Source organism: Hemicordylus capensis, chromosome 4 (assembly GCF_027244095.1).
Source record: "Hemicordylus capensis ecotype Gifberg chromosome 4, rHemCap1.1.pri, whole genome shotgun sequence".
In the NCBI taxonomy this organism is placed as follows: Eukaryota; Metazoa; Chordata; class Lepidosauria; order Squamata; family Cordylidae; genus Hemicordylus; species Hemicordylus capensis.
Genome location: NC_069660.1, coordinates 155,198,200 through 155,224,482, shown reverse-complemented (window position 1 = coordinate 155,224,482; position 26,283 = coordinate 155,198,200). Strand labels below are relative to the sequence as shown.

Sequence of the window (26,283 nt, the reverse complement as noted above, 5' to 3'; positions counted from 1 at the left end):
TATATCCTGCTCTTCCTCCAAGGAGCCCAGTGCGGTGTACTACATACTTGAGTTTCTCCTCACAACAACCCTGTGAAGTAGGTTAGGCTGAGAGAGAAGTGACTGGCCCAGAGTCACCCAGCAAGTCTCATGGCTGAATGGGGATTTGAACTTGGGTCTCCCCGGTCCTAGTCCAATGCTCTAACCACTACACCACGCTGGCTCTCATACACCATGCTGGCTCTCGTGGTGGGATAACTAGTTGTCAGTCTGAAGAGTTCTAGCCTCCTTGGTATCCTAATTTGTTCTTTGTTAACAAGCAGAGGCTTACATCCTAACTATCATACTGCTTGCAGAAGGATGTGCTAGCACAAAGCTGTTGTACTATCTACTAGTACTTGTGCCAAGTCTGGAGCTTGTCTTCCCGACTAATGTTGTGCTACTGCAAGCAGGCTTGCACAACAGTGCACAACCATGGCATGTCTCATTTGTTTTACATGTGAAACTTGTGTGCAATTGCACGAATCCCATTTTTAGTGCAACTATGCCATCTTCTTGCACTAGCACAACTTTGCTCACCATGCAAGTGCTTCATTCATCAAGGTGTCAGCCAGTGTTCGTTTTTTTAAATTCCTTCGTCCCAGCCCACCCCTCCCCCTGCAGACTGAAGAGGTATACTCCGCAAACAGTTGCATCACCCTTTTCCTTTTTGTATGAACAAAGCCTAACGGACTTTTCTGCCTCCAAATATAGTTTTATACTACTATGTGGAGTGACTTAGGTTACATTGGCCAGTTATTAATAACCAGCACAGGATGAGGTCCATCATAACCAAAGGTGACTCCCGAGGGTGGGCAAGCACCCCTGGAAAAAAGTAGTTGGCCCCTCCACCTGCCCCCCATTTCTGTTTCAGAAACCAAGTATGTGGGACACAGCTCACCCACCATGAAATTCACTATACCCCTTCTATCCCTACCTACAGTTCCCCTGCCCCGTGTCACTGCGGATCACAAGAGGGACCATGGAACAGGGACACTGACCCAGATGCTAATGGATGAGGGGAATCCTATGAGAGGAGTTGTTCCCAGGGATTAGCTAGTTATGCATTGCAGAGCAATTTGCATAGTTCTACAAAAGCTTGATGGAGCTAACTATGTTACAGCAGTGTCAGATTGTAACCTTTAGTTGTTCGAGGCCAGATCTTCACCCTCTCCCTCTTCTGAATGTCTGTCAGAACATTCTGTGGGTGCCAGGTATGGTGGGGCTCAAACCAGGAGGAAGGAAACGTTCAGGGGATTCAAACTGGGATAAAGAACGCAGGAGACCAGACAGAAGGAACTCACCTGGTCTTGAGAAACTGATGATGGTGGAGAGACAATGCCATGCAATTGATTGCTATATACAGGTGAAACTCGGAAAATTAGAATATCGTGCAAAAGTCCATTAATTTCAGTAATGCAAATTAAAAGGTGAAACTGATATATGAGACAGACGCATTACATGCAAAGCGAGATAAGTCAAGCCTTAATTTGTTATAATTGTGATGATCATGGCGTACAGCTCATGAAAACCCCAAATCCACAATCTCAGAAAATTAGAATATTACATGGAACCAAGAAGACAAGGATTGAAGAATAGAACAATATCGGACCTCTGAAAAGTATACAGTGTACTGTGCTTGATTGGCCAGCAAACTCGCCTGACCCGACCCCATAGAGAATCTATGGGGCATTGCCGAGAGAAGGATGAGAGACATGAGACCAAACAATGCAGAATTGCTGAAGGCCGCTAATGAAGCATCCTGGTCTTCCATAATACCTCATCAGTGCCACAGGCTGATAGCATCCATGCCACGCCGCATTGAGGCAGTAATTGCTGCAAAAGGGGCCCAAACCAAGTACTGAATACATATGCATGCTTATACTTTTCAGAGGTCCGATATTGTTCTGTTCTTCAATCCTTGTCTTCTTGGTTCCATGTAATATTCTAATTTTCTGAGATTGTGGATTTGGGGTTTTCATGAGCTGTACACCATGATCATCACAATTATAACAAATTAAGGCTTGACTTATCTCGCTTTGCATGTAATGCGTCTGTCTCATATATCAGTTTCACCTTTTAATTTGCATTACTGAAATTAATGGACTTTTGCACGATATTCTAATTTTCCGAGTTTCACCTGTAGCTTAAAATGTGGCTGAATTTCTTCAGTTTGAGTGATTTTTGAGGAAGGCTATGCAATGGTCGTCTGAGTGATTTTTGTAAGGCTATGTAGTCATGGCTTCCTGATGTCTTTGGGATTCATTTGATTCAGTGTTCTGCTGCTGCCCTTGAAAACTACGAAGAATCTGGGTCCAACATATTCTCTTGTAAGGAGGAGCCTCAAAAATAATTGGACTGCCCTTTTGATAATCAACTGCTTAGGAAGTTCAGGGTGGGCAGCTGATATGAGAACCAGAGAGAGGGACCAAGAGCAGATGCAGCTTTCTAAGACCACCTTTTTATCAGAGGTGATGATCAGTCTCAGAGCCTCACAGAAATGTGTGGAAGCTACAGGTGTCCGTTCTTCCTGACCAGCAGTGTCCCAAGTGTATGGGTAGAATGTGAGGGTAAAGAATACGATTTGGGTAAAAACGAGCCTTTGAGTAGCTGTGCGTCTCCTTCTATCGCAGCAACATCAGCTTTTGCTGAGATAGTTACAGCTGTGCCTAACCATCACGGTGAGCTCCCCCTAAAGCAGCATTTTGCATGTCTCGCAAGTCTTTTTTTAAAGTTCCAGCCAAATAACAAAGGCTCAGAGCAACTGCTCTTTCGTTGTCAAGGTGGTGTGGTGTGTGATATTGGATCATTACATTCTTCCCCCCTCCCACCACCACCACTTCCCCCGCCTTTCAAATTCTCCAAGGGGTGAGTTACAGATCACTAAACTCTTTAACAACCCAGTTGACCTAAATTGGCAGGGCACATGGCCGTTTACTACTCTAATGATGCAAAATGGTATCTTGCTCAGTAACCCCTCTTTTTCTTTCCACTATCTCCTGCTCTGTGCCTTGTGCCTGGACATTTCTCTTACTGTTTTGATTTCGCTTGATTCCCCTGTTCTGCTTTGTTATTCCCCTGTCTGCCCCCTCTGGTATGTGTGCGAGTTCTCTTTTTTGCTTGTCAGAAATTTCTTTTCCACTGTGTGGGCAGGAGACAGATTTTACTGTCTCTATTTTCATCCCCCCCCATTCTTTTCTTTCCCCCATTCCTGCTCCTTTTTATTTGCTCTCCTTTCTCCAATCCTCTTCTCTTCTCTCTCTTTATTTCCCCCACCTCTTCTTCCCCCTCCTCCTCTCCTCCCTCTTTCAGTCTTTTCTCTTTCTATTACAAATAATGTCTCTGGAATAATATCACAGCCCAGTTTCAGAAGCCATGCACGTTATTCAAGGTAAGAGCTTATTTTAGCTTTTGCTGTTTGCAGTGATGGTTGTCTGGGGTAGATTGTTAGCTTTCTAAAAGTAGATAATGTCTTCTTTTAAACATTTTTTTTTGGGCATTGTGCTTTTCTACCTTGTAAAAGGAATCACCGACAGAGCTAATCTCAGTGTAATGCTGCTACCTGTTGGGGAGGCATGGATGGCTTCAAGATTCCTCAGTCACTCTTATACTTACGAAAGAGGGAATCTGGGAACCGGGCTACATATTGTTTATTGTCTTATGAACAGATTTCAGTCTCTGCTGAATTCCATCACCCCCTCACACCCCCAAAGGGCTTTTGTTTTTATCATTTATTTATGGCAAGGTTGAAGGTTAGGAGCTCTGGAAATCTATCAAGGTGTTTTATTCAAACCTCGGTGAAGGTAGGTAAAGCAAGCTGATCAGAAGTAGGAACATTATAGCTTCTTGGCAGATTCTTCCTTGTGTTTGCCCTGATGTTCTATTCAGTATATGCTGTGTGATTGTTTCTGGGGGTTTCCTTTTCTTCACCTTCTTCCTGAGACACATTCTCCTATACTTTCCTGGGGATACTTTTGGGGAGAAGTTTTTAAAAAGAACTTTTAAAAGGATGATTCCCTGTACCACAAAGGATTTTCTGTGTACTGGCTAGAGAAAGTTTTTATTAAGGTAGCCTTCACACATCTCAAGGTTACTTGATTTTTTTAAGGTGGATCTTTTTAAGGTGAACTTTGGATAAGAAATTCAAAGTTGCAGAGGAGTAGCCAGACAGGTTGTTCTCTTTTAAGAACTTGAAGAATGAAAGAGAAGTGGATTGTTTGTTTTCTTACAACTTAACTTGCACACACCCCTGTCAAATTAAGGCAGCACTGGATTGGTTGCATCCTTTATCACACAGCAAGTGTGTCTAATTGTTGCTTTGTTAAAATATCGGAGTTGTCATCATCTGGTTTCATTCACAATTTTTGGACCTCCATTCATTGGGGCTCCCAGAGAGGTTCTCAGCCAATTCATGTCACGCTCCAGCCATGTGCTCTGTAAAAGAGTTGCCGTCACACCATATGTGAATCATTTCCCCTTTGGTTGCATGAATCAGTATTCTGAAAGTTTTTATCTTGCTCTTTGCTCTGTACAATTAGGGGTGGATTTCAGTGCTCTCTCCTTTGGGGTGATTATATCAAAAGGTGAGATATTGCAACATGCTGCAACCTACCCCCCCACACCCCATAGCACATCCACAAAATATTGTACTCTGATCTCATAAAGTATTGCACTGACTCACTCTCTCTGGTCCTCCTTGGCAGAAGAAGATTCAAAGAGTTACACTGGCCCCCAGTTAGAGCCATCAGTTTCATCTCAGGAGACCTGGTAGACTTGCCATAGCCCAATAGAAGGTATCCTCTAAATCAGAGTTGACAAGCTGAATACCCATAGGCCAGGTCTGGTCCCAGGGCAATTTTGGCCCCATCCCCAGAGGCTCTACCAAATTTTCATAAAGAGTGGCAAAACATTTGGCTACTGTTTTGTTCAAACAAAACAAAACAGGTTTTCTTTCAGGCTGTAAGGGGAACAGATACTCTAAGCTTGAATGTTACAACACTTTTTTGTAATATGTAAAAGTACATATGTGTATGTGATATTTTGTACATTTATATTGTGTTTGAATGTAATGTTATGCCTGAGCACACGTGCTGCATAACTGTGAAGCCCCTACAGGTAGATGGTGCAAACTTGATTATGGGTCCTCTCCCCTCATGAGGGGTGATTTTTGCATAGTAAATTATATTACTGGCTCTTGCATTGCTGGTTGACATCCAGACTAAACTTCTGCAGATGTACCAGGTTTTACTGTTGGGTGAGAGGAAGGAGCAATTTTTGGTGATCTCCCCTTCCCTGGGTAGCTGCTCGTGCCTCCTGAAACTCTGTCCCTGATAACTGAGGGAGCTTCTGGGGATCGTTTTGGAAGGCACAGGGAGCTGCAGAGGGAAAGGGGGGTTGCCAAAAATAGCCCCTCCCCCAGTACATCAGAAAACCTCGGCATGTCTGTGGAAACTTAGTCTGAATGTCAGCCACAGTCTGCAGAATATAATGCCCTTCCCACGGAAAACCGGTAAAGGTGACCATCCTTGTTCTAAACCATTCTGAATTACAGCTAACGCTTCCTGAAACCAAACACTTCTGAGACTTTTATGAATGACCCACCCTGGCAGTTTCAAAACTGCTTTGCAGATGAGCCATAAAAATCTGCTTCCATTGGAGTCATTCCATGGCAGCTGCTGCAGCAAACGATACCACCTCTTGGCAATGGCCTCCTCCCATCTTGATCCATGAGAATAACTGAAACTGGGGAGTGGGGCTCAGAGACGGCCAAAGCCATTTGGGTGCCTGAGTTGGAAAATTCCAGTTGGTGCGGCTCTCCCCATGTTGGAAAAAATGTAAATGGTTGGCAATTTATTGCTGTTGAATGGTACCACCAAAACTGCTGCCTGGGTTGGGCTGGCTCATACTGCTTAATGGTATGGCCATTAAGAGGGCCATAGCTGGTTGAGAAGGGGCCATAACTGAATGAGAGCTCATGCAGAAGAACCTAGGTACAATCCAATCAACCAATCAATCAATCAATCAGCTATTACGGTCAAAGACCAGCATAGGTAATAATACAGTAAAATAGATAATAGAGCCATATTGAAAGTTGCTACAGCACAGATTCGTAAATGCATACAACTATCAATGAATATAAAAATGTCTAAGAAGTATAAAAGATTTAAAACAAGCTATAAGATATACTAAAGGGTAAAAGCGGGATAGCTAAAAAAATAAGGGAAGACAGCTAACTGATAAAACTAATAAAACTGACAAGACAACTAACTAGTATAAGCAATATAGTGCAATCTATATAAAAATTGGTCTATAGGGAAAGACAACTCTAATGGAGGTAAAACATGGTTAAATATATAAGTACATATAACTATCTATGAGTTAAAAGCATCTAAGAAAGTAAAAGTATTTAAAAAGACAGGATGTACTATAAGGTAAAGTATAGGATTACTATTAGTCAGTAGTTAAAATCATGGGTTATGGGCTGGCAGTCAGAGTCTGACGGATCTTGCATGCTGCCGCACAGAACCTAGCAACATTGTACATGAGGGTTTAGGTCCAATCCATTAAACTATCTCAGGAAGCAAGACTAGGACTCTACCTGAGGCCTTGGAGAACCACTGTTTCTCAGAGTAGACAATGATTCTTATTTATTTATTTATTTTTACATTTCTATCCTGCTCTTTCTCCAAGGAGCCCAGAGCAATGTACATGGATATTTTTATCCTCACAACAACCCTGTGAGGTAGGTTAGGTGGAGAGTGAAGTGACTGGCCCAGAGTCACCCAGTGAGTTCCATAGCTGAATGGGGATTTGAACTCAGTTCTCCCCGGTCCTAGTCCAGCACTCTAACCACTACACTGCGCTGGCCAATGATGGGCTAGATTGTGCGATTCAGTTTAAAGGCAGCTTCATACATACTACAATTTTTCTGCAGGATTCTTGCCAGTAACACTTGAATCTTGAACTGCAAGTTGCCTCTGGATCCTCATCAGTTAGATTATTAAACACTAAACTAAATGCAGCTTTGGCTTACTCCAAGTACACTTTGCTATCTAGTGTCTCATATGCTTTTGACTCACCCACTCCATGTGAAGACGTCTCCTGAACCACTTCCTTCTCCACTAATTGGCTTGTCTAGGCTCCTTAATTAGTCCATTGCTTTTTCTTAAAACTTGGGAGGATGGACCAATCCACCATGGTTTGGGAAATAGGTGACCATTTTGAAGGGCTATCTCCCTGTTGTTTTTGAATCAGTTCTATCCCTTGTAGATGGCTTTTGTTCGGATCTGTTTCAACTGAATGTTTGTTTAATGTTTCCTCAACAGTTTTAGTGGCAATTAGGATGAACTATTGGGCATCTGCTATCATTGCAGTCATCTCTGAAAAGGAACAGAAGGTGCAAACAGTGCAGTTGCTGTGGGGATTTCTTTGAGATTGTGTTCTTTAAGAGGAACTGGACTCCGGCGTCTTCTGGTCATTTGTTTGTATTCCACAGAATTCCCTCTGTTATTTGTTACTGTTCTAATAAATGAATGCTTTTCAATACTTGACTACTATTTCACAAATAATTTGACTGATCAAATGCTAATTGTAAAGAAAAGAATGAGCGGTTCCACATAAGCACTCTTGTTTATCCATCAGTGAATCAGCCCATTAGACAACCAACGCTTGTGGCAACTTAAAGATGGACAAATATACGGTGGCATAAGCTTTTGTGGGCTATGCTAGTCCATGCTAGGAGATGCGTGAAGTGGTCAAAAGGTCAGGTGGTGCAAAGAGACTGTGTCTCTCAGTACTCTGCGGAGCACACATGAATATAATGAGTAAATTAACTGCAAATGAAAATGACTGGATTCTGTACTACTTTGTGCTCTGCACAGTACTTGTGGCATTCCTACTGCTTAGTCTTGAGTTGCTTGACATTTTGCCCCTCCTCTCCTTCTTCAATTTGTACTTGAGGTATAAACTCACCCACTTGTGGTGTCTTGTTTTCTCTCCATCAGTCTAGAGACCATGTCCCCCATGACAGAATCCAGTCACATTAGCATGCTCTGACCCAGCAGCATTTCTGAATCCAAAGCTACATTTCTTTACCCACTTTGTATAAAACAAAACAAAAAACCCACCAAGTTTTGCTTTGCTCTCTTTTTATTTCCTGTGGGTCGAAGCAAGACTGAATCCTTGGACATGCAACTAACTAAAGGAATAGTCCTCAGGGCCCCTTGAAATGTGGTGATTGAGGTGTGATGAATGACTGGCCCTGAGATTGTAGCTCTGAGTTGCAGCTCTGTTTAGATTTTGTAGCTCCTCCAATTCCTATTCCATTACCAAATATAGTATTTCAAGGCAGGGGGATCAGTCCTTCCTTTTCCCTTCTCCCTTATCCAGCATGTAGCATACATTACTTCCTGCTATCCTTATTTATCTTGACTTATTGGAATATGGTGTTCCATCTTAAGTGTTGTTGTTTTTTTTGTCCTGGAGTGCCTGTAAGTTAGTTTATCTTGCACAAGCTCACTGCTTGTGACACATTATAATAGGAAATAACTGGTTAATTGTAGGAGTGTTCAGGCACAGTTAGGGGGTTCTGAAATGCTCTACTAAAGTAACTCCAAAGTCCCCAAACAAACCTACAAAATGTCGCAGCTGAAATAAATTATGTATATAGGCTATATTTGTACAACTAATTTAATTTGTAGGATCTGCAACCTAATCTGATACAGCTTTACTTGGTAGAAATTTTCACTGGGGTCCTTGGGGTTTACTGCAAGTAAGAGTAGGGTTACAGCTTTCCCCATGTCTTTGGATTTTCTGCACCGAAATGGAATGTGTGTGTGTGTGTGTGTGTGTGTGTGTGTGTGTGTTGTCAATAAATTAGGGGAGTTACTTTTTATAATGGAAGCAAACATGCAGGAGCAGAGTAGCAGGATTTTCAGCACCATGGAGAGAAGCCAAGGCCCATGTTGAACAACAACAACAAAAAAATGCCATCTCCTGCTAGAAAACTCTGTCTGGGGTCATATTCACATGAAACAATGGTATGGATTCTGTGCTTGTTTTCTATTTCCCATGCCTGACATGCAAATATCAAACACGTGTTGGTTACGGTTTTAAAATGGTGCTCTCTCAGGCTTTCTGGCCTGCATAGACATGTGCACTAAGTTTCAAAGAGACCCAGATGTGCATGTGTTGTGTTTCTTGTGTGAGAACTCTCTCAGATCCCCTTCTTATTTTTGAGGAAGGCCTCCATAGTAGCCCCCCCCTCCCCTCAATACAAGCCATATTTGCAGCTCGCAGCTCGTGAAGAAACAGAAATGTGCACCTAGAGCACCTGTTCCCTGGGAGAATCCTCCACTGCACTGTGGGATACTCAGAGGCTGGGATAATGAGTGCTGGCCTCTGTTCTGCGCTGCTCCCAGCCACTCAGGTTGTGTGGGTGTGTGCCTTGCACACAGCAGGGCTAAGAGTGGTCATCTGGGGAAAGTAAGGTTGAACCCTGTCTTCCATCCACCCGGCCCCTTGCAGGTTTGTGTGAATAGCCCCAGGGTCTCTTAAGTCTAATCTATCTAATCTGTGTTCAGTAACCTTGAGAATGCAATTTTGGTTAAAAAACAGAAATACCTTGCAGGATTGGACCATTTAATCCAGCTTTATTTACAAGAATCCCAGCAGCAATTAGAAGGTAGGTGGGCCATAGGTGAACTATGATCTGCCTTCTGCCCACCTCTGGATTAAATTATCCATGGCCCTTTACACACTTAAGACAGAACCAGTCTGCCTGCAGGCAGAAGAGGAGAGGTGGTCTTGTGGTAGTAAGCATAAATTGTTCCCTTTGTTAAGCAGGATCCACCCTGCTTTGCAATTGAATGGGAGACTACATGTGAGCATTGTAAGATATTCCACTTAGGGGATGAGGGATGATTCTTTGTATTTTGCAGGGGGAGAGCAACTGGTCCTATCCAACCCCAGCACAGCATCCCTCCAGTGGCAGCTGTTGGTGTCTTTCTTATGTTTCTTAGAGTGCAAGCCCTTTGGGGACAGGCAGCCATTTAATTAATTAATTAATTTCTGTATGTAACCGCTTTAGGAACTTTGGTTGAAAAGTGGCATATAAATACGTGTCGTATTTGTATTCGTACATGTGAGCACTGTAAGATATTCCCCTTAGAGGATGGGGCCATTTCGGGAAGAGCATCTTCATACTTGCATACGAAGGTTCCCTCCTGGTATCTCCAGATAGAGACACCTGCCTGTAACCTTGGAGACTGTGTAGACAATAGTGAGCTAGATGGACCAACGGTCTGACTTGGTATATGGCAGCTTTCTATGTTCCTGTGTTGTCTTTGCCTGCTTGTCTGCCTCCCTCTCCAATCTCAGCGATCCAAAATTACATGGGGTGAGGTAGCCACATTATTCTATTTTAAAAAATGCTTTATTTTAAAAAAGAGAGTGTTCAGTCGCAATGGGTGAACTGGGCTATCACTTTTAAAATTTCATCCATCCCCCACTCACCCCCCTGCCAAATAAAATAATTTCAAGTTATTTTAAAACTTCAACAAAACTTTTGAATAAGTACTCCAAACTTAAATTTTCTTCTATGAACTACGAGCTGAAGAAAGTTGGGTACGGAGACCTCTGGACATAAAGCCAACAGAGAGGGTGTTGCTCTACTGGAAAGGAATACTTTCTGAGTAACCAATCAGTTGTTTCAGCACGGTGCTAAGAGGGCACTGTACTGTTCAATGAGATGTGAAATCGTAGCCTACAATCTAGGAATTGGGCCAGCTTGAATAATTACACTTTTTCTTAACAAATGCCCCTGTACCGAGCAGCAGCATTTTCTGAAGAAACTGTCTGTTTTTCACCTCCTGCTGAAAGGAGTTGCTGAATAGCTTCTGTGGTTGATGGGCACCAGGACAGGTTTTACCTGAACTCTGTCTCAGGTGCCAGCTGCAGCTTCAAATCTAGTGCCTTGTGCTTTCTCCACTGGTTAGTAAAACATTGTCTGAGCACTCATGGTATGCCTTTCCTGGCACTTTGTGCAACCACTCCATTTGCAAAGCCAACAGTTTCTCAGTTTAGTTAGCTATTTTATGAAAGAAGAATGCTTTGTCTTGCTTTCAAGGTTGGTTCTGTTTGGGTGGATTGACACTACAGATTCAAACTGGATTAACAGCAGACCTGTTCCAAGCCTCCTTGACACACCTGAACAGAGGTGCACCTATGTAATTTTGGAGCCTGGATCTAAAGGCCTTTGGAAACCACCACCACTGCAAGTTAAGCATCATTTTTTGACACATAGGTTCTTGAGGGAACAAACCACACCACCCAGCACAGCCTAAAGAGAATTTAAAGGCCCCCAGGGGGTGTGGAGGCCCTGGACTTTGGCCCCAAAGTCCAGGGGGAAGAGTGCCTCTGTACCTCAAGTGCTGTGGTGAGCTGCTGCCCCCATTCCCTTTGGTGCAAAGTGCATGGCATGCACAAATCTCCTCCCTCCATATTCTTATTCATGGTGTGCAGAACCTGTGAATTGTCAGTCTCTTCCCCTCTTGATCCTCTTATAGCAGTCTCCCCCTCGCAGTGCACAGAATGTGCCACACACCAATCTCTTTCCTATCCCCCATTTACCTGCAACCCCTCATTCTTCTAAATTTTGCAGCTGAAACACAGCATGAACCAAGAATTCCAGTGCAGAATTCTCAATTCCAACACCCTGGCTCCATGTCTCTCTCAAATATTTTTCTTTCGAGGTGTGTTACTCTTTCTGTTGCCATGAATATGTCCAGAATTAAGAAGTTCTATTCTTGTTCTACAAAGATTTTAGGCTAAGGTCTAGTCCCTCTCTATGAGCTTCTGGGTCTGCCTCCATGAAATTAACTTACCTTGTCTTTCTACATAATTCAGTGTGCTATAGTACTGTATTTTAAGGAAGCAGGAGGCTCTAGGAGCGTTTGCTCAATATATTTAAATGTAAAACATTGCATTATACTGAGACAGATCACTAGTCTACCTAACCCAGTGTTGTCTAGAGAGGGGGAGTGTGTCCCTGTTGGTTCTGCTGGACCTCTCAGCAGCTTTTGATACCATCAAACATGGTATCCTTTTGGACTGCCTCTCAGGTATAGGGATCAGAGGTGATGCATTGGAATTGTTCTGGCTCTTTCTTGGTGGGAGGTTCCAGAAGCTCGTGCTGGGGGACTTCTGCTCAACTCCTTGGCCTTTGGCCTAAAGGCCCCACAAGTTTGTCCCCCAGTTTGTCCCCCATGCTATTTAATATCTACATGAAATCGCTGGGAGGGGTCATCAGGAGGTTTGGACTGAAGCATCCAAAATCTGGGATGCTCTCCCAGTGAGTGTCCGCTCCTTGACATGTGTGGCTGCTTTTAAAACACAACTAAAGACCTTTTTATTTGTAAAGACTTTTACTCCTGAGGGGCTACCAGTTTTCTTAGCTCCTCTGCTATTCTGTCCTCCCTATTTTATGTTGTTGTTTTTAAAAAAATGTTTTATGACTTCTATTGCTTTAACTGATTTTAATGTTTTGATGTGATTTTTTATGGAGTTGTATTGTATTTTAGTTTTTTTAAACTGCCTTGGGATGTCTTATGAAAGGTAGTATAGAACACTAGATAGATAGATAGTTCAGGGACCTAAGAAGGCAGCAGGCCAAGGAAAGCAGCAAGGCTTAGTAAAGGAAAGAAAGGTTGGAAGGAGGAAAGTAATCCTGAGGAACCAGAAGAGGCAAAAACAGCTAGAGAGGAAAAGGAAAAGTGGGTGAGAAAATGGGCAGAGAGTGGGACTACAGAGGTGAAGACAACTGAAACAAAACTTTGACAAGGGGCATTTAAAACTGAAATTAAGACTAACCTGTATATGTAAGATTAGAGGGAGATGGACTGGATTTGCAGTGATGGAAATGCAAGAAAAACCCTGCCCTATTCCTGTGAGTCTGGCATGACGTGAATGTTAAGGCATTATAGATCATGGCCCTGACATAATATTGGCATTCCTCCTCCATGAATTTGTTTACTTTGTGGTGGGAAAAGTGGAACTCAGGACCTAAACTAAATATTGCACAATGGGTTAGCATTGATACCTATTCAATGCAAATAGAACTCTTTTATTGATACTAAGTTGACGCGTCTTTCCCCCCCTCCTTCCTGTGGTTGAGTCAATGCAGCCCACCCACTGAATCCCGTACCATGACTCAGAAACTCTTCATACATGGGTGTGAATCACTCACTCAAAGCTACACTGACGACTTCTTAGTGACAGCTGAAAAGACTTCTTTTTAATTGCCCATCCTCCCCTTTATCTTGGAGATGTATCCGTTCATAAGCCAAGCTCTTTGGCTTAAAACTTGGGAAGTGGGCATAATCTCCTGAGATTTGCTCTATATAAGGAACATAACTGAGAGTGACTGTAAGAAATTGTATTGGGGCATCTTGGTGCTGATAATAGCTAAGAGTTTTTATTGTGCTTAAATGTCACAAGGCTAAATTTGCTGCTGGCTGCTTCAGTTGTGGGAAGCCTCTTGTTTTTCGTCATGTGGGAAAGAGAAGAATCTGGGCAGCAGGAAGAGCTGGCATATAACACAGACCAGGAGGTATCACAGATGTGCTTCAGGGATCAAGATGGTGCCTGATTGAGATAGGGCTTCTGTACCTTTTAACAGCTATGTAAGAGAAGGAAGAAATGAACATAAGGGGAACTCTTCTGGATCAGACCTAAATTCTGTCCAGTCCAGTATCCTGTTTCCAACAGTGGGCAACCAGTTGCCTCTGGAAAGCTTATGAGCAGGGCATGAAGGCAACAGCCCTCCTTTCTTTGCCCCCAGCACCCAGTATTCAACAGAGAACACGGCTCCTGTATATTGAGGATTGATTTAGCTATCATGGCTAATCGCCATTCATTCTCTGCCCTCTATTGATCTGTCTAGTCCTTTTTAAAAAAAGAGAAAGGTGTCCATGAGAGTGGTCATCATGATGCCTTGAGGTAGTGAATCCCATAAGTGAGTTATGTGTTGCACAAAGACTGCATTGTCCTTCTGTGTTCAAGAATTGCTGCTTATTCATTTAATTTATAGTTTCTAAATGGTGGTTGTACAACAATCATAGAATCTCAGAGTTGGAGGAGGAGGCGGTGGCCTTGGAAGTCACCTAGTCCAACCCCTTGCACAATACAGGAAGCCCAGAGGCAGAGCATCCTTCTTAACCCTGTTAGATTGAAAGCCCAGTCCTTAATGAAGAAAGCGACCTTCGAAGCACTGCAAATAGTAATCAATATTTAATAATGGTTTTTAGTTTGAAGTTTTCTATGAATTTCCTTCTTTTTCATTTGAATCATACACTTGTATATTGAAATATAGGATAGTCATTATCATAAGAAGTTAGCATATGTAAATTAGCATATGTACACAGTATTTCAGTTTATTGTAAATCAAGGTTTATAATAATAAATAAAAACAAAGAACCCGAATACATGCGATAAATTTGGTAAGCTGGGATTTTCCTGTTACAGTTTTGTAGGGTAGAAGAAGCTGCACCTGCCAAAATTCTTCCTAAAGGCAAAGGATCCATATCCCAAATGGGACCTGGCTGGCACCTCTATGGTGGATATCAGGTTGGTAGGACTGTCCTATCTCACAGAGGGATACGGAGCCTGGGAATCTTATTGTAACTGGCCGTTACAGGGGAAGGGAAACCAGTAATTTAGTTACTGTTTCCACTTCCGGTTGCCCTGTCAGCTCTCTGGCCTCGGGGAGCAGTTCCAACTTCCCACAGAACCTAGTCTTGCTCCTTTGCAATGCCAGGTCGGTTCAGAATATGACCGAAATAATCTATGACTTGATCATGAATGAGGGAGCCGACCTGGCTTGTAAAACTGAGACCTGGATGGGGGAAGCTAGTGGCCCAGTTTGGGCTCAGCTTCTTCCACCAGGCTACTCTGTTGTGGAGCAGGCTAGGGGATGTGGGCGGGGGTGGTGGTGGTGGGGTGACTGTGGTCCATAAGGATACAATTTCCCTTACCAGGGCCCCTGTGCGACAGTTGACTTAAACTGAGTGTGTCTTTCTAAGGCTGGCAACTAGGGATAGATTGGGGATTCTGTTGGTGTACCGTCCATCCCGCTCCCCAACCGACTCCCTAACTGAGCTATCGGAGCTGGTCTCGGAGTTGGTGTTGGAGTCACCCAGACTTTTGGTTCTGGGTGACTTCAATATCCATTGTGAGGCTGACTTGTCTGGTGTGGCTCAGGAGTTCATAGTGGCCATGACAACTATGGGCCTATCCCAACTAGTTTCAGGACCAACTCATGTTGCCGGCCACACACTTGATATGGTCTTTTGTTCAGATCAGGGTGGTATTCCGTGGGTGCGGGATCCTGTGGTTTCCCCATTGTCATGGATGGACCACTACCTGGTTAAGGTTGGTTTCACAGCCACAACCCAGCCCTGCAGGGGTGGAGGACCTATTAAGATGGTCCGCCCAAGAAGGCTGTTGGATCCAGTAGGATTCCAAAAGGCCTTGGAGGGTTTTGATGTTGGTCCTGTCAGCGATTCTGTCGATGCCCTGATGGGAACCTGGAATAGGGAACTCATCAGGGCAGTAGACACGATCGCTCCTAAGCATCACTTCCGATCTGCTTTAAAAGTGGCCCCTTGGTATACAGAGGAGTTACGGGGTCAGAAGCAGCAAGGTAGGCGACTGGAGTGCAAGTGGAGGTGAACTTGGCTTGAATGTGACAGGACACAGCATAGAGCCCATTTGAAGGTTTATGCAGAGGTGGTACGTGCGGCAAAAAAATAATTCTGGTCTACACACATTGCTTCTGTGGGTTCGCGTCCAGCAGAGCTGTCCCGGGTTGTGAGGAGTTTGATTTGGGCTCCTTCCAACTCAAACCAATTCCCGGGGACTTTGTTCTGCTGCAATGCTTTTAATGGATACTTTGTGAACAAGATCTCCTGTATTCGAGCCGACTGGGACTCCACTGTTTCTGCAGAGTCTATTAAGGTGGTGTCCAGAAATCCCTCTTGTAGTATGGGATTGGATCAGTTTCAGTCTGTGATGCCTGATGACGTGGACAAGCTGCTTGGGGAGGTGCGGCCTGCAACTTCTTCTCTGGATTCTTGCCCGACTTGGCTGCTTTTATTTAGCAGGGAGATTGTTGGGGATGGCTTAGTTAATATCATTAACTCATCGCTGAGGGAGGATAGGATGCCTCCTTGTCTGATGGAGGCAATTATTAGACCACTTCTTAAGAAGCCTTCCCTAGATCCCTCAGTGATGGACAGTTATAGGCCCGTCTCCAATCTCCCATGGTTGGGTAAGGTGATTGAGAGAGTGGTGGCTAACCAGCTTCAGGCAGTTTGGGAGGAAACCGATTATCTAGAACCAATTCAAACTGGCTTTAGAGTGGGCTATGGGGTTGCGTCTGCCTTGGTCGGATGACCTTTACCAGGGAATTGACAGAGGGAGTGTGACTCTGTTGGTTCTTTTGGATCTCTCAGTGGCTTTCGATACCATCGACCATGGTATCCTTCTGGATTGCCTGGGGGAATTTGGGATAGGAGGCACTGCTTTGCAGTGGTTCCACTCCTCTCTCTCAGGCAGATTCCAGATGGTGGAGCTTGGTGACAGTTCCTATTTAAAATGGGAGCTATTATATGGTGTCCCTCAGGGCTCCATTCTGTCACCAATGCTTTTTAATATTTACATGAAACCGCTGGGTGAGGTCATCAGGAGATTTGGTGCAGGGTGTGATCAGTATGTTGATGACACCCAAATCTATTTCTCCTTATGATCATCATCTTCATCATCAGGAAATGGCACTCATTCTCTAAATGCCTGCCTACAGGCAGTAATGGGCTGGATGAGGGATAACAAATTGAAGCTAAAAACAAGCAAGACGGAGGTGTTCATTGTGAGGGATCAGAATTTAAGGGATGAGTTAGATCTTCCTGTGCTGGATGGGGTTACACTCCCCCAGAAGGAACAGATATGCAGCTTGGGAGTGCTCTTGGATCCAGACCTCACCATGGTATCTCAGGTGGAGGCTATGGCCAGGAGCGCTTTCTATCAACTTCAGCTGATTCGACAGCTGCATTCATTCCTTGAAAAGAATGATCTCAAAACAGTGGTGCATCAGCTGGTAATCTCCAGGCTCGACTACTGCAATGTGCTCTACGTGCGGCTGCCTTTGTACGTAGTTCGGAAACTTCAGTTATTTCCAAATGCAGCAGCCAGATTGGTCTCTGGGGAGAGACCATATTATGTCTGTCTTAAAACAGCTACACTGGCTGCCGATATGTTTCCGGGCGAAATACAAAGTGCTGTTTATTACCTTTAAAGCTCTGAACGGCTTGGGTCCAGGTTACGTTAGAGAGCGCCTTCTTCGGTATGATCCCCATTGCTCGTTGAGGTCATCTGCAGAGGTCCGTCTCCAGTTACCACTGGTACATCTGGTGGTGACTTGGAACCAGGCCTTTTCTGTAGCTGCTCCTGGTCTATGGAATGCACTCCTGGCAGATATCTGCAGTTTAGGCTCATTATCAGCCTTTAAGAGAGCCCTAAAAACCTATTTATTTGGCCTGGCCTTCCGAGGCTTGTAAAGTGTTGTTGTTTTTAAATGTATTTTAATTGGTTTTAAATAGTTTTAATCATTTTTGAATTGTTTTTATATTGTTTTTAGCACTGTTTTAATTGTGGGTTTTATGTCTTTTTAAAAGTTGTTGTACACTGCCCAGAGCCTCTGGATGGGGTGGTTTATAAATGTAATAAATAATAATAAATAATAAATATTGTGATGGGTTGAGGAGATATCGGTGTTGTAACAGCCTACCATTTTAACAACATAATGTTATGATTGTTTTGGTCCAACTCTTTCCTGATTGGCCCTGCAATGGAACAATTTTTATTTTGCCAGTTTTAATTTCTTTAAAAGAACTTGTGTATGGAAAATGCTTATGCTGCTTGAGAGACCTACATTTGCATATAACATTTGGTTAAGTTCAAAGATGCTTTCTTGGCATGATGAGATCTCCCGGTGTTGCCAAGCTCTTAGGAAGAACAGATCCCAGCTGGAAGATTCTTTTATCCAACACAAGCAACAGCCACGAGCCGTGAAGGTTCTGTGCTGATTATGCCTGGTGCTGAATGTTAGCAGTCCAAACAACTGATTGAGGAATTGAGCTTTTTGTCTAGGCTGCTGTAGCTGTGTCTTTAATAGCAGCTTGATCAGCGGAGACGCCAGCAAGTGATAATGCTGATAGTTATGTCATGTAAAGATTCATCTGCTGATTTTTGTAAATCATGCACAAGAACAAGTCAGGGCTGTTTCCCAGAGAGCATACCATGGGATTAAGAGGGGTGAAATACAGCAAATTACTGGGCAACTTGGATATTTCAAATTTATTTATTTGCCCCCAAACCTGATGCAAAAAGTGGAATTTTTTACCCCAGATGTAAAGTGGGCTAAGCTCCAATGCACAATGAAAAACCCAAATCGTATATGGAGTGCTCCTTTGATAGCTCGCAGGGACTTTGACATAAATCTGGACAATATGTGAACACATACCTGCCCTTCCAAAGTAAAATCGCCATCTGGCAGGGCTCCAGGCTGGCTTTTTCTGGCCAGTTGGCTACCCTGTTTTCTGGACTTTGCATTCATGCAGTTAGCAATGAATAAGAACTGCTGTGCTAAAGACCAACGTTCCATTAATCCAAGCTTTTCTCCAAAGTTGACCAGCTACATTTATCTGGGAAACGCATAAGCAGGACAATGATTTCCATCCCCTGGAGATCCCTCCAGGATGCAGAGGTCCACAATCTCTAAACATAGTTGCTCCATTAGGCTATCGCGACTAATCTATCCTCCAGGTCTAATCCTTATTTTATGTTGGTGGCCATTATCACATTCTCAGGCAATGACTTCCATAATTAAATTATGCATTGCATGAATACGTACTTTCTTTTGTTTCTCCTGAGCCTGCTTGCCAATTATGTTCATTGGACTCTGAGTTCCAGCACTTTGAGAGAGAGATTGAGAATAATTTCTCTCTTCACACTCTGCACCCTGTTCATGTTACAGATCTAAATTAGAACCAATCAATCTGTATGTGGCATCACGATCATTAGCAGTCAGACTGAATCTTATCTGCCAGTCAGTTGCCCAGCTAACTTGGGGTGCAATGTTGGTTTTGGAGCTCTTCACAATCTGTTTGAGATGTCATTATCCTGAATAATATGTGTTGTGATTGGAGAAATGATATATGCTTCTTTTTCTTTTCTTTTCTTTTTTCTTTTTGCATATTTCACTGTGGTATCCCTCTCTTCTGCAGCAAAAGGTTTTGGCTTCTGCAGAGCCCTGGAAGGAGGAACAGCCCTGTGCCAGACAAAAGCCATGTTGCTGATCAGGTGGAAAAACCTTTTCCCTGCCCCACCCTCTCCTTGTTTCATCAGCTGCCATAGGGTGCAAGAAATTCTTTGACGGCTCTCTGAGCCTGTGCGAATCGGAATGTTCCTGATTGCTCTTTTAACCCCCTCCCCTCAGGTTGCTGGCGCGACAGATGGTGACAGTCAGCTGCTCAGCTGGTGGCTGGGGCTCTCTGTTCTCCTCTGCTGTGAAGCTAAAAGCCCAGCTTGTGCTCTGAGCCTGCCTCCCGGGACCGGAGATAGCTGGTTTTAACAATGGGGGAAAGCTTGTTAATTAACTGCTTTGCTCCCCCAGCCTCCTCACCCTGCCTGTTTGCCTCATTCCCAAGAATCCAGGAGTGGGAAGGAGCAGTCTTGAAGCTGGGTGTGTGTGTGTATTTGCTAGATGCAATGCTTATCAGACCCCCCACCGTTCTCCTGTCAGGTTGGGTTTTGGGATGGGGTTGTGGGATGTGTTTTGGGCTAGGATTAGGGCCCTCTCTTTCTCTCTCTCCCAGTCATGCTGTTTCTCTCTGCTGGGAAGAGGTTTCTCTCTGGTAATTAGTACGGATGAGCCACGTGGCTTTGGTTTCCAGGGATCCTGATCTCATTCAAGTGAAAAATCAGACACCCTGTACTGTGATGATGGATCTGCTCTACATGAGCTGCTGGTTTGTGAGACCCGGGTGTGTGTTTGCAGATGTGTATATAAGAGATTTTAATCCATAGCAGCCGGGACAGGTTGACCAAATCCAAAGGAGGACAGAGTTCCTGGGTCTTTGATAATTGTCCTAGCAATTATAATAATAGTGGCACATATTATTTATTACATTTAATAAATTATAATGTATTAAAATGTTTCTTCACTGTCTTTCTATGGGAAAACACTTAGGAAGGCTTATAATAAGATAGTTTAAAACTCCAGTCTATAGGTAGTAAAATAAACAACTAAAAATAGTCACAGCAGTAGATCACATACATGTGAATTAGTTTAACTTTAAGCTGCCATTTTGATGGATATTGTTTTATTTGCAAACTGCCTTAGGAAAACTTTGCTTGGCAGGTGGTCTAGAAATCCTACAAATAAATAAATGAGCCCACAAATCTTTGTCAAAAGCCAAGTCTTGGATGCGTACTGGAAAGGCAAAGTGAGGCAGACACTGCAAACATCTTGTGGTGAGTCCTCCCCTACAAGTACTGGGATATAGGGACGTAGGAAGCTACCATATACAGAGTCAGACCATTGGTCCCTCTAGCTTAGTATTGCTTACACAGACTGGGAGCAGCTTCTCCAAGGTTACGGGCAGGAATCTCACTCAACCCTATCTGTGAGATGCCAGGGAGGGAATTTGGACCTTTCTGCATGCAAGCAGAGTGGCTCTATCCCTTAAAGCAGGCCTGCTCAACTTAGGCCCCCCAGCTGTTTTTGAACTACAACTCCCATAATCCCCAGCCAGAGTGGCCAATAGCCAGGGATTATGGGAATTGTAGGCCAACATCTGCAGGAGGGCCGAAGCTGAGCAGCCCTGCCTTAAAGGGAATATTTTACAGTGCTCACATGTAGTCTCCCATTCAAATGCAAGCCAGGGCTGACTCTGCTTAGCAAAGAGGACAATTCATGTTTCCTACTGCAAGACCAACCACCTTAAGTGGTGCCGTGGGGAAATGCTTGACTAACAAGCAGAAGGTTGCTGGTTCAAATCCCTGCTGGTACTATATCAGGCAGCAGCGATATGGGAAGATGCTGAAAGGCATCATACTGTGCATATCTCATATTGTGTGGGAGGGGGCAATCATAATACCCCTCCTGTATTCTACCAAAGAAAACCACAATGGCTCTGTGGGTGCCAGGAGTCGAAATTGACTTGATGGCACACTGGCAGGAGACCATCCACAGGTTACTGAATGGGGATGGTTTGCCCAGGTTTGTGTGATATGAATTGGCCCTTAAGATATCCTGGTCCCAGACCACTAAAGACCTTAAAGGTTAAGGTGGCCAGGACTTCAGAGCATTCAGAACCCACCACAGGCACTCCTTCCATAACTCATGCAATGGCCCAGTTCCAGTAAGCAAGGTCAGGAATATTATCTGTATATTGCAGATGTGTGGGATGGGGGGCAGGGCCAGTTTAAGATATGCCACTGCCTCTACCATGCATCTTTTGTATGCTGGAGGTGGGGTTGCATTTCGTCCTCAAGGGTTCTTCTGGTCATAGCCCTTCTTACTGCTACTTCATGAGTGATTGGAGTGAAAGAACGGGGTTATAAACTGCAAACTGGCAAAACTCTGAAGGGGGTTGGATGGGGCAGTAGACCCTGTTGTCCCAAGGCCCTGAAGCAGGGAGAGCAGTGTTTGTCTCTGTGTCCCTATCCCTGCAACCTTTCCCAGAGAAGACCTGCACCTCTTTAATTCTGACAGCCCAGACAGCTAGTTCTGCTCCCTGTGCTGAGTTAGGCCAGCCCTGCATGGGGCAGTGGGGAGCTAAGGGGGAGAAGCAGCAGCTGCTATGCTCCACCACTTTTGTCAAAATGAGAATTTGGGGTAAGTGCAGCTTGTCATGCAGGTTGGAAAACCGTCATCTGCTGACGTTCCTGTTGGTGGGCAGCTAAAAGATCTGGGGAGCTCTGAGCATCCTTGCCCTTGGTCACTCTCATTTTGGAAGAAAAGAGAGGAACAGGTGAGATTATGAATCCGTCCCATGGTGACTTTTTTTGGTAGGACCCAATTGTGCGCATATTGGTTTCGCAAAGCTACTGGTGTCTCCCCCGCCGCCCAAGCACCATTTCTACTGCCACGTCTTCCCTTCTTACTCCTTTACTCCCTACAGCTGAAAAGGAGTGCTGGAATAATTCAGAGATGTCAAAACATTCCATTAGTTGCAGCTGTGAGGCCTCCTGCCCAGGGAACTGCCATTGAGCTGTGCGTCAGACTGAGAAATGAGCATGGTTTGCAAGGGGAAAGAGAGGCAAGGGCTGAGGAATGTGTGTCAGGCTGCCAATCTGACATGGAGCTTCCCCTTCCCCCTGCTTTCCATCCCTTTGACACCTATCCTAGGCAAAATGAGGCCCAGTGTACCACCATGTTCTCTCCTTCTAGATGCCTTCTGCCTAAAATTGCCAACATTTCAAATGGCCCTGCTCTAGTGCGTGACTGACACTCCACAATCTAGCATGTGGTGCTTTTCTGGCCTGAAGGTACGCAAATGGAAAAGCTTCATCAGACCTGGATCCAGGGGTGTAACTATAATAGGGCAAGGGGAGACAGTTGTCTGGGGGCCCACTGTTGGCAAGTCACATGGCTGACTCCCCCAGCCGTGCACCCACCCGGGCTTCCTTCAGTTGTATTCTTCCTTCAAAACTGATGTTTAAAATCTTGTCTCTGGGCCCACTCCAACCTTGCTACACCCCTGCCTGGATCAGGGCCAGTGGTGATGTTGGCAACCTTTCATTCATTCATTCATTCATTCATTCAATTTCTATACCACCCTTCGAAAAAATGGCTCAGGGCATTTTACATAGAGACATAATAAATAAATAAGATGGCTTCCTGTCTCCAAAGGGCTCACAAATAAATAAGATGGCTTCCTGTCTCCAAAGGGCTCACAATCTAAAAAGAAACATAAGGTAGACACCAGCAACAGTCACTGGAGGTACTGTGCTGGGGGTGGATAGGGCCAGTTACTCTCCCCCTGCTAAATAAAAGAGGATCACCACGCTAAAAGGTGCCTCTTTGCCAAGTTAGCAGGGGTACTTTGCTGTGAACCTTGTCTGTGTTGCATGTCTTCCTCCGACCCCCTTATCTAGAAGAGATAAGGGAGGGCACTGAGCCCATTCAGACCCGAATCTCTTGTGAAGCATCACTGCTGCTTTTCATTTTCTGGCAAACCTTCTGAATGAGGTGAAGGAGAAACAACTGGGTAGCAAATTGGCAGGTTGCTAAGCAATGGCCAAGCGCTTTTCTTTTCCTCACTGTGAAATAGAACAAAACAACTAGCCCGGATCAAAGTGCTCTGGGATTCCAGAGTCCCACATGCCCTTCCCCCATTTTGTATAGCCTAGGGCATGTAGCATCACTTGCCAGGGACTTTTACACACATCAGGCTTTACCACGGGTTTATGGGGAGGCTTGCTGTGAACTCAGAGTTGTCCCCAAATGCAAATAGTGGGTTTTTAAAACCCCAGATATGAAGAGTGTAATCCCAGATATAAATCGGGTTACACTCTTAACACACTGTGAAAAACCCAAATTGTGTGTGCACTGCTCCCCGATAACTCGCAGGGACTTCGGGGTAAATCCGGCCGATATGTGAACACACACACACACCCTCCATTCCGAAGGAGATGCGAGTTAAAGGGCTTTAAAAGCCCTGTGTGGAAAACTTCCGGAGGAGTAATTGCGTGACAAATGACACCTAGCCATAGGTTCCCCTTCCCACAACTCCAACCTGGCATGGGTGTACCATCCATTAGGCAAGGGGAGACAATTGTCTCCCAGCCCGCTGTCTCAAATAGCAGGCTGAGAGCAGCTTGTGCCGTCGCTACTGCCGCCACCTGGGGAACAAGCCGAGGCACCCCGCCAGCCCCAAGGTGAGTCTAGAGGCCAGTTTTCCAAAGGCACTGCTCGCCTCCTCCCATTGCTGCCTCTTGCGTGCTCTGCAAAACTTTGCTTCTTCGCTCGGCCAAAGTGCCTCCTGCTCCCAAAGCCAGCCAGATTTGGTGGCTTTCTTTCCTCGCCAAGCATTGCCTTGCATTCTGCTCTGTCCTCCAGCCTGCCTGCCTGCCCTGCTCCTCCCTGCCTTCTGCTGGCATCTCTTCCTCTGCTCCAGCTCTCCCTCCTTCCTTCCCTGGAGACAGCCACTTTCCCTTTTCCCTGTTACTCAGGAGTGCATCTCACACTCTCTTTGCCAGCCAGGTTCTTCCCTCCCCTTCCACACGCTTGCCCTCCACTCCTCTCTATTAGGCACCCTCTGGCCCCGTTTTCAAGTACTGAGAGTTGCCTCCACTTCCCCCCCCACCCTCTCTTGTTTGCAGATCATCCCCCCCCCATCTGTAAAACTGCCACTCACTCACTCCTTCCTCGGCTGGGTGCCCCATTCTTCCCTCTGTCTGGCTGATTCTCCCTCCATCCACTGTTTTCTCACACCTAGGCTGTGGCCTGCCATCCTTTCTTCCACTTTGGATGCACTTGCCCTTCATGCCACATCCCCAATCTGGGCCTCTCTTGTGCATGCCCCCCACAGGAGGCAAAAAACCCTTTTGTTGTATGGGTGTCACACACAACAGCATTCATTGATCTGCAGTGTTAACATTTCAGTTAGTTATTACTGCCGGCAAAATGCCAGTGGGCGTGTGTGGTGAGGAGATCTGTCTATTGCAAGGACTTCTGTGGCAGGGTGCAGAGGAAGAAGGCAGGGAATCAGGAGATTGAAATATGTTTTGGTTAAGAAAAGGAAAAGGAGTGACAAGAAATCTGTCGCCCGCCTCGGTTTCAGACTTTGGCTACTACCCCAAACACAGCCTCAACCCCTCTCGCCTCACTTTGCTCTCGCCTCATCCACCTCCTTGCCCCAGCAGAAGGCAACACTCCATGTGTAGCCAGTGTGTGTTTGCTGTGCCCACCCCACCTAAACTGATAAACTGATAAATCAGTTTATTGAGGCGGCCGCTGCTCCTGCCTTGCTTACAGACGTATCTGCTTTGTATGCAGGGAACCTGCACCGTGAGGGCGCATTCACACATGTGCCCTCATTTCCAGGAAGCTCCTGCTCTGGCAGCAGCCGAGGTGCTGGGAGCAAAGTCGTCTGCAAGCAGCGGAATGTTAAGTAGTTGGGAAGAGAGGCTGGGTGATACGGCAGGCTCAGCATCGCGCTGGTAGCCTCCGGGGGTGGGGTAGAAGGACTACTGGCTCACCCCCCAGCAGCCATCCCCTTGGCCGCACAGTGGCTTAAATTTACAAAAACAACAACACGGAGGTTCGCGGCAGGGGGAGGCAAGTGGCAAGTAGCGGGAGGTTCGGCGTGGCAGGGTGGCTCTTTCCATCTTTCTTTCTTTTTAAACTCTAACTCTCTCTCTCTCTCTCTCTCTCTCTCTCTCTCTCTCTTTCTTTCTTTCTCTCTCTCTCGCTCTCTCAAGCCAAACCTACCCATCCTCTTTCCATCTCTTTTTTTTAACTTTCTCTTGCTCTCTCTCTCTCTCTCTCTCTCTCTCTCTCTCCCCTCAAGCCTGCACCACCCCCTTCTCCTTTTTCTATCCCTCTTTCTCTCTCTGGTCAAGCCTCCCCAATCCCCTTTCTCTCTCAACTTCCACACAGATGGACTTTGTGTTGAAGGATCAGAGCAGTGTGTGGTGAAGGATCAAGGTGTAATTTTAATCAAAATTTCAGAGAAAAACTTCTCTTTTTTTTCCCCCTTACAAGTGCTCCATGTTAAGTGGGGTGATTTGTATGAATAATAAACTGTAAAACCATGGGGGCTTGTATAATTTCCCCTTACAAATGCACTATTTTCTAGTTTGTTTGTGAATTATCAAGAAGGCTGTGAATCCATGGAGGAGCCTCTGCTGTTTTTTTCTTTTTCTTTTTAACAAGTGTATTTATGTATTTTATTAGAATGAAATTTAATTTTAAATTAATCTGAGCCTGCCAACAAAAGTTAAATTGTAATTAAATTCATTTTAATTTGAATTAATTAATTAATATTAAGTGTTACTTTAATAATAAGCACCCTAAAGATTGACCTTGGCCCCCACACGCCAAATCAGTGGGGAGCCCATTTCAAAATCTCATTTCTGGGCCCACTCCAACCTTGGTACACTCCTGCAACCGTGCCCACCCAGGGCTTTTGCTCCTGTGGCCGG

At 44.8% G+C, this 26,283-nt stretch overlaps 1 protein-coding gene across 4 annotated transcripts in view; it reads left to right on the top strand.

Moving 5' to 3' along the window:
• The first annotated feature begins 3,275 nt into the window (after positions 1 to 3,275).
• The window catches only part of CACNA1E (calcium voltage-gated channel subunit alpha1 E), a 673,520-nt gene continuing 650,512 nt past the window's right edge, over positions 3,276 to 26,283 (top strand). For 3 of the 4 annotated variants that reach the window (XR_008306367.1, XR_008306368.1, XR_008306369.1), the window contains exon 1: positions 3,276 to 3,409. The gene's annotated coding sequence lies outside the window, so the exon portion shown is untranslated. The remainder of the gene's footprint in view (positions 3,410 to 26,283) is intronic. The other variant, XM_053247018.1, reaches the window with a different exon arrangement.